The sequence below is a fragment of the Carassius auratus genome, unplaced genomic scaffold (genome assembly GCF_003368295.1).
Source record: "Carassius auratus strain Wakin unplaced genomic scaffold, ASM336829v1 scaf_tig00013917, whole genome shotgun sequence".
In the NCBI taxonomy this organism is placed as follows: domain Eukaryota; kingdom Metazoa; phylum Chordata; class Actinopteri; order Cypriniformes; family Cyprinidae; genus Carassius; species Carassius auratus.
The window spans coordinates 72,469-80,554 of record NW_020524460.1 but is presented as its reverse complement, the minus strand read 5'-3'; the positions used below and the strand labels follow the sequence as shown (position 1 = coordinate 80,554).

The following is an 8,086-nucleotide window of genomic DNA, read 5'->3' as shown; positions in this document are numbered from 1 at the left end:
AATTAGACTCCTGAAACCTTACAGAGTCCTACGATACCAAACATGCTAGGTTTCGCCTTACGGTTTGTGTAGCGTTGTGATTTAGCGCTTAAAAAACATCTGGCTATATCTTCGAAACCACTTGTCTGATCGAGACGAAACTACCGTCAGAAGTTCGAAAACATAGGTCGATAGCTATACGCCAATGCCCAAATGCCAAAATATTGATGGTAAGGTGTAGTAATATTCAATCAAAGTCAAGAGTCAGTCATTTTTTACGTGCTTTTTCATATAAATGTCTATAACTCTGAAGTGAATTGAGATATTTTCACCAAAATTGGCACACATATGTATGGGCTCACTCTGAGCACACATAAAAAGAAATGGTGGGACTGAGCCTCTTGGTGGCGCTATAATAGAACAAAATATGAAATTCTCATTGACTTCAATACAGTTTTGTAAAAATAAAATGCAATACTAAACAAATGCATTGATGTAATATTACGAAACTCAGAATGTGCCAACAACACCATCCCCTGAAGGTACTCAAAATATTTTGAAACACCTAGTGGTCAACAGTTATATCTCAATTTAAATAAAGGCTAATAACTTTCGAATAAATCTGGCTATTGACATGACGCTGGTCTTTTTAGATTCCTTGGGTCAAGTCGAGAACATAGATACAAAGTTTTCCTTATTTGGCTGAACTTCCTGTCCGTCATTTTGATTAATGTTGAAAACTTACTTTTTCGAACTCCTCCTAGACCGTTAGTCAGATTTTCACCAAATTTGACGTGGATCATCTTCAGACCATGCTGGCAAAATGTTATGGATTTCGTTTCGATATACGAAACTGTTCTCATTTAGCGCATCAACGAAGCTGCTGGAAGGGTTCCAAAATGCATTTGAGGCTGTATCTCAGCAAAGCTTTGACATATTTGCACCAAACTTTGTATGTGTCATCGTCACCTCACACTGACCATTCCAAACTAATTTGGTAACAGCGCCACCTATTGGTTACATGTGATAAGCAAATAAATCCTATTACTAGTTGTTGTGTTTATTGTTTTCAAGCCATTTTGCCTAAAATAATCTTAAATCTTTCTTAATTACTCATTCCTGCAGTTCGTCTGAAGCTTGCTACTGTAGTGCTTGGCCCCGTTATTGCTGCTTGCAGCTATATTAAAAATTGTCTTTGATCTTTAAAGCTGTTTAATGACACTCAGCAGGTGTTCCAGTCATACATCATACTACCACAACAAAATTAACAACTGTTCTGACTCTTGCACGCTTTTCAAAACTTTCTCTTCTCTTCTTAACCTGCCTCCACCTTCTCCTTCATCGACTCTTACAGCTGACGACTTTGCAGTTTTTCTTCACAAATGAGACAAGAATCATCAGTGACCAATTCTCCACACAGAATGAGGATAACTTCATAACAACTAATACACACTCTCTCTCCTCCTTTTCTCCACTCTCAGAGACGGGCGTTTCCAAACTTATCCTTTCCAATCATCCTACTACTTGTCTACTTGATCATATCCCCACTCACCTCCTTCAAACAATTTCTTCTTCAGTCATACCTTCACTTACTCACATTATCAACACCTCTATTCACTCTGGTACATTTCTCTCAGCATTTAAGCAGGTTCGGGTAAGCCCACTGCTTAAGAAACCATCTCTAAATCCAACACTTATAGAAAACTACAGAAAAAAAAAATCCCTTCTTCCATTCATTGCAAAGACACTTGAGCATGAACATGAACAACTCTCTATGTTTCTTGTACAGAACAACCTCCTCGACAGCAACCAATCTTGCTTCAAAAGCGGCCACTCAACTGAGACTGCCCTGCTCTCAGTTACTGAAACCTTGCAAATCATCCTGTGGCGAGTGGGGCGGGGCCGAGAGGCGTGGGAACGAGGAGTGAGGCCAGGTGTAGTGATTGGAGATGAGCTACACCTGAGCCCCACCGCTAGTATCGAGTCCCACGTAGGAGATGGAAGGATATAAAACTGGAGTGACGACCGTGAAGGACGAGAGAGGACCAGGCCTGGGACATTACTTTATGTTTTGGTTTTTATTTATGCGCACCAGTCGTCCGTGAGGGGCTGGTGCGCCGTTTTGTATTTACTTTTGAATATTAAAATGAGTTTTGATTGTGCGCCGGTTCCCGCCTCCTTCTTCCCGATGAATATGGAGATTTGTTTGTTACAGTGGTGCCGAAGCCCGGGAGAAGGAGGGACGCACTGCTGAAGATCCCTCGCCGCTGTGGTGAATCCGCGGTGCCCTCGAGCTGGCGAGGTATGTGCCGCCATGGACGCTCGAGGCGGTGGGCTGGAGCGAGTTGCCGGGGACGGGCGAGCTCGCTGCCGACCGCCCACGACAAGGAGGGGCGGCTGCCGTCCGTGAGGGAGCGGAGGAGTCGGCGCCGTTCGCCAGGGGGCCGGAGCCTGCCGCCTCCGTGACGGGGCAGGGAACGGGGGACTCCTGCCGCTGCCCAAAATCGGAGGAGCCGTCGCCGTCCACCGGGCGGCGGAGGAGTGTCGTGCCGTCCGCCGAGGGCCGTCCAGTGCCACCGCCAGGCACCGCGGAGGAGATCACCCAGCCGGTGGAGGGCTGAGCAGCAGTGCGTCTGGGAACCGGATTTTTTTTTTTTTTTTTTTTTTCCTCTCTCCCCTCTCTCGTCCCTGTCGCTCCTCCTTCCATCTCCTTTTCTCTCGCCTCGTCTGTCCTACCCCCAGGTTCCCGCAGGTCCCCGTGAGCGGTCTCCCCCGGAGGGAAGGGGGGGGGGGAGTAGAGCGCAGTCTCGGGAGTACCCCCGGCCTGCGAGGGGCGATGGGGGTATGTGGCGAGTGGGGCGGGGCCGAGAGGCGTGGGAACGAGGAGTGAGGCCAGGTGTAGTGATTGGAGATGAGATACACCTGAGCCCCACCGCTAGTATCGAGTCCCACGTAGGAGATGGAAGGATATAAAACTGGAGTGACGACCGTGAAGGACGAGAGAGGACCAGGCCTGGGACATTACTTTATGTTTTGGTTTTTATTTATCGTTTTGTATTTACTTTTGAATATTAAAATGAGTTTTGATTGTGCGCCGGTTCCCGCCTCCTTCTTCCCGATGAATATGGAGATTTGTTTGTTACACATCCATACTCATCTTGTTGCATCTGTCTGCTGCTTTTGACACAGTTAATCACCAGATTCTACTGTCCATTCTCAGAAAGATGGCATCTCTGGAACCGCACTCCTGTGGTTTAAGTCCTACCTCTCAGATAGATCCTTCAGGGTGTCTTGAAGGGGTGAAGTTTCTAAGTCACAACTTCTTGCTACTGGGGTTCCTCAAGGCTCAGTATTTGGACCACTTCTCTTCTCCATCTACATGATGTCATTAGGATCTGTGATTGAGAAGCATGGCTTTTCCTATCACTGCTATGCTGATGACACTCAACTCTACTTCTCATTCCAACCAGATGATCTGATGGAAGCTGCTTGCATTGCAGCCTGTCTGAGTGACATTTCTAGCTGGATGAATGACCATCACCTTCAGCTCAACCTTAGACAGAACTGCTATTGGTTCCAGCTAATCTATCGTTTCATGACAACTACAGCTGGGTTCATCAACCATAACTCCTTCCAGGACAGCCAGAAACCTAGGGAGTTGTGATGGATCTTCAGTTAAGCTTCACAGACCATATTACAACGACCCGGTCCTGCAGATTTGCCTTATACAACAACAGGAAGATTAGACCCTTCCTGTCAGAGCAAGCCATCCAACTTCTTATCCAAGCTCTTGTTCTCTCCAGACTGGACTATTGTAATGCTCTCCTGGCGGGCCTTCCTGCATGTACTATCAAGCCTCTACAACTGATCCAGAATGCAGCAGCGAGGGTTGTCTTCAATGAGCCTAAAAAAAGCTAACGTTACTCCCCTCCTCATCAAGTTATACTGGCCACCAGTAGCCACTCGCATCAAATTCAAGGTACCGATGTTTTCCTATAAGACGACCACTGGCACCGCACCAATATACCTAAACTCACTAGTTCAAAACTTATGCACCCTCCAGAAGCTTGCATTCTGCAAAGGAATGACGCCTTGTGGTGCCATCCCACAGAGGTTCAAAGTCACTCTCACGGACCTTTTCCTGGACTGTGTCCAGCTGGTGGAATGACCTCCCAATCTCAATTTTTTAACCGCTGAGCAGTCGTGTCTAAAGTACCTGGAAGACATACTCAAGTAAAACTACAGATATCATACCGAAAAATTACTTTAGTAGAAGTTGAAGTCACCATTTAGAATTTTTTTTTTTTTTTTATAGTAGTATAAGTCTTAAATTATGTGATATTTATTATACTGAAGTATGAAAAGTATTTTTTAAATCTTAAAAGTACTTAAGTGTTAAAGGTAGAAGAACAAGTAAATGCAAAATGGAAAAGAAGAATATATATATATATATATATATATATATATATATATATATATATATATATATACACACACGTCTGTACTTCCAGGTCAGACAGCACCGGTCCAATAAAAGCTCACTGTCCAATCAGAGTAGATCACTGTTAAGCCCGTCCCCACAAGAGGTTTGTTTCAAAACACCAAACAGAAAACTGCGAAGCGTAAGTGAAATCTGTGTCAATGCATTCAGAATCCACAATTAGCAAAAAAGAATCTTTGAAAAACTTGTATAATGAAATAATATTAATGAAGCATATTTGAAGAGCGTGTTAAATTTGTGCAAATTAGTTCATTTATATATTTTTTTTTCATTGTATTTTTTCTTCTTTTATAATGGCATATTTTTTTATAGTTTATGAAAAAGTTAGGTTCAGTTTTAGAAAGTTACGTAAAAAAATAAATAAAAAAGCTAATATAATCCCATAATACATTTGTATAAAAAGGCTGTTTTTAACAAAAATAAATAAATAAATAAAGACTAACATTTGAAATTTTAAATATGAAAAAAAAGTCGAAATGTCAAATTTAATTTAACAAGTCAATGTTAATGAGTGAGTCATTGAGATTCAACCGATTCATTCAAATGGCTGATTCATTCAGAAACTAAGCATTTGACTGTGGATCATGGAATCATTTATTCAACCGATTTGTCAAAAAGCTTATTCATTCAATATAAGTAAACACAGTCCATTGCTCAGAGACATAAAGCAGTGGTGTGATCTGTGTGGAACGATTTTCGTTAGCAAAATTAAGCAAAAAACAAAACAAAAACTAAAAACGGAATGTTTAAAATTTTAGTCACTTATTGCTTTAATGAACTTGTATCAAATGTATGTTAAATGTGTTCATACATCTGCAGAAAAACTGTATTATTTGTGTGACATAGATTAAGTTAACTAAGCCTACATCAAAATATATAAATATAAAAATCACACATAATCATTTTTGCCATCTAAAATTTAGAATGCCTGGAATGCCTCTGACTATTTTGTAGTAAGTAATGAATATACTTATGGGAAATTTATCAGAGTAAAAGTATAAATTTTAATTCGTAAATGTAGTGAAGTAAAAGTTGACTGAAATATAAAAACTCAAGTACAGATACTCCCAAAAACACTTAAGTACTAAGTATTTTTTACTTCGTTTTATTACACCACTGCAAAGACTCATCTTTATGCCAGCACTTGACTTGAGAAAAAAAAAAAAAAAACCTTGGCTATGGGTTCTGTGCTAGACTAACTGAGACTTGTCATAGCAATTGTATACTGTTGTTCTCTTGTTGGTCTGCTTTTATTGTTCTCATTTGTATGTCGCTTTGGATAAAAGTGTCTGCTAAATGATTAAATGTAAAAGTGATAGAGACAGAGCTTTATATAATAACAGCTCAGTGCATAAGAGACTTTGCATCATTGCACATGAGACGGGTAAGCATTCCTATTGGTAAGTAGATATAATTTTCTGTATGAGTGAGTGTATATTGAGACTCAGGTATGGACAGAATATGACTTAACTAAAACTGAGTTTGGCAGCTTTGCTGTTGTTTCTTGGTTGCTGGTGTCAAGGAGGAATATGAAAAGACTCTAATTTTTCCTAATTAAGAATGTAGTTGCACCTGCACTGAAGTGAGACGTTCAGGGAATGAAGCATTACACTTGGTCCATTTTTAATTACTAATAAACATAGATACTGTTGTTAAAATTAGAGAAAATACTTTAAATGATCCGATAATAAACTATATGATGATTACACACACACACACACACACACACTTGTGACTAAGTAATAATCACTAATTGTTGTGACTAATTATATTTTTCTAATAGGGATAGGGATGAAGCATATGTTATGACCAAGTAAAATGCAACAAATATTATAATGCATAAAAATCTAAAACAGTATGTTGCATAAACAGTTATGCAAAATAGCCAGCTATATTAGAAACCGGTCATCTGAACTGGAGGTACGTGCAGGACAGGAACAGGGTGTAGTAAAGGAGGATTTCCAAGGCTGATCTGGAGACTCGGGAGGCCGTGGCAGATCTGCCTCCGAGTCAGTGGCTCCAAACCACACCTCTGCCTTCCTGGCTGGATCTCTACTGCCCCACCCAACAAAAAAAAAATACTTGGGAAAACTTACGGGGCAGGACTCAGGGTCTAGAGCAGACACTGGAGGAAGCTCTGGGGCTCAGGAGCCCCTCTTTGGCTCAGTGCTCAGGAGATGAGGAAGGGATGCACAGGACCAGGGGAGACACAGGGGATTCTATGCTGGGCAGAACCAGAGGAGACAGGGAATACAGGGCTTCGGGCCAGGGAGGAGATCTGGAGATCTCGAGGGAAGGGCTGAAGTAAAGGAGGGAGTGGGCTCTTTGGAGTGGTATGTGGAGGGAGCTGGAGCACCCTCATGCTTCTGGGAGGATAAGGATCCACCACATCAACAAAGAACCTGGAACCATTTAAATCGAGGACACAAATCTGCTACGGGTCTGCAGCAATCTTCAGGAGTCAAAAAAATATTTCATCTTTTAGTCCCATCTGAAAACATGCATTCACTCCAACTCACCAGAGGTATCAAGCTCAAGAACTCCTCCGCGTACACCCCCAGAGGTCTTCCCGCCAGATACCATAGAGATAATCATCAGCCCAGGTCATTCTTCGTTTTGGTCCGCTCTTCTGTAACACACACAGACTCAGGAAAAGAAGGTAATAGGTTGACAAGTTTTTTTTTTTTTTTTTTTTTTTTTTTATAGCTGGTATACATGTAAATCAGGAGAGAAAGCAGAGGAGGCATTGAGTAGGGTTTTGATGATTGGACTGATGTAGGCGTTCTCGTAACGACAGTGGGGTGACCAGGATGAAGGAATCATTGTACACACCTCAGGGGTAACACAGGAGAAGAGATCTTGGAAGTGGAAGATCAGGAGGAACGATGGAGGAACACTGGAGAAACACAGGACTCTAGGAGAATCGGGCAAAGAGGTGAATAGCAAAGTTACCTGAGAGTCAATGCAAGCAGCTTGTAACAGGTTTGGTTCCGCATTGAAGCTACGAGATCAGACAATGGAGGTGACTGAGCTGTGTGCTTTTACAGTATGTGGTGGTAAGTGAATGCGATCAGGTGCAGGTGATTAAATGATTGGATTGTGAACAGGTGCTGGTGATTAATGCTCGAGTGAGGGAGTGTGCTGTGGGTGATGAGCCTGACCGACTTGTGACAAAAATAATATAGCATAAAAATATTAAATATAACAATATGTAATATTTATTTACTAACAAAATACATATTATGATGAAAACACAAAAGCATCACACAAAAACACAGCTTAAGATTTGTTTGATATGAGACAGACTGTGACATTTTATTTTTCATTTAGACATGAAGACCAATTATATTCAATGGTCACACTATTAGACATCATATAAATAACCACAGCAGCACAGTCATACATAATTCAAGAGTTGCTCAGTTTGTGACAAAACTAACCTTCACTTGGGTTAATTAAGTATCTGTTTCACATTCATGACATTTTCCCAAACTTAAAGAAAAGAAAAAAATGCTCTGTTGTTCTTTCACTTGGAGCTAAATGTTGCCTGAAAAAAAAAAAAAAAGATTGTTGTTTTGTCACCTTTCTGAAAAATGTTAAAGCTGA

General features: G+C 41.3%; 1 long non-coding RNA gene across 2 annotated transcripts; it reads right to left on the bottom strand.

The window, feature by feature from the left end:
- Window positions 1–5,875: 5,875 nt before the first annotated feature.
- On the bottom strand, window positions 5,876–7,719 carry LOC113074208 (uncharacterized). Of its 2 annotated transcripts, none has more exons than XR_003280609.1 (3): window positions 7,313–7,719; window positions 7,000–7,109; window positions 5,876–6,882 (listed from the first exon to the last, which is right to left on the bottom strand). It is a non-coding gene; the product is annotated as an uncharacterized LOC113074208 (long non-coding RNA). The 2 variants fall into 2 exon arrangements; XR_003280608.1 differs by having other exon boundaries at window positions 5,877–6,882; window positions 7,433–7,716.
- Between the last annotated feature and the right edge of the window lie 367 nt (window positions 7,720–8,086).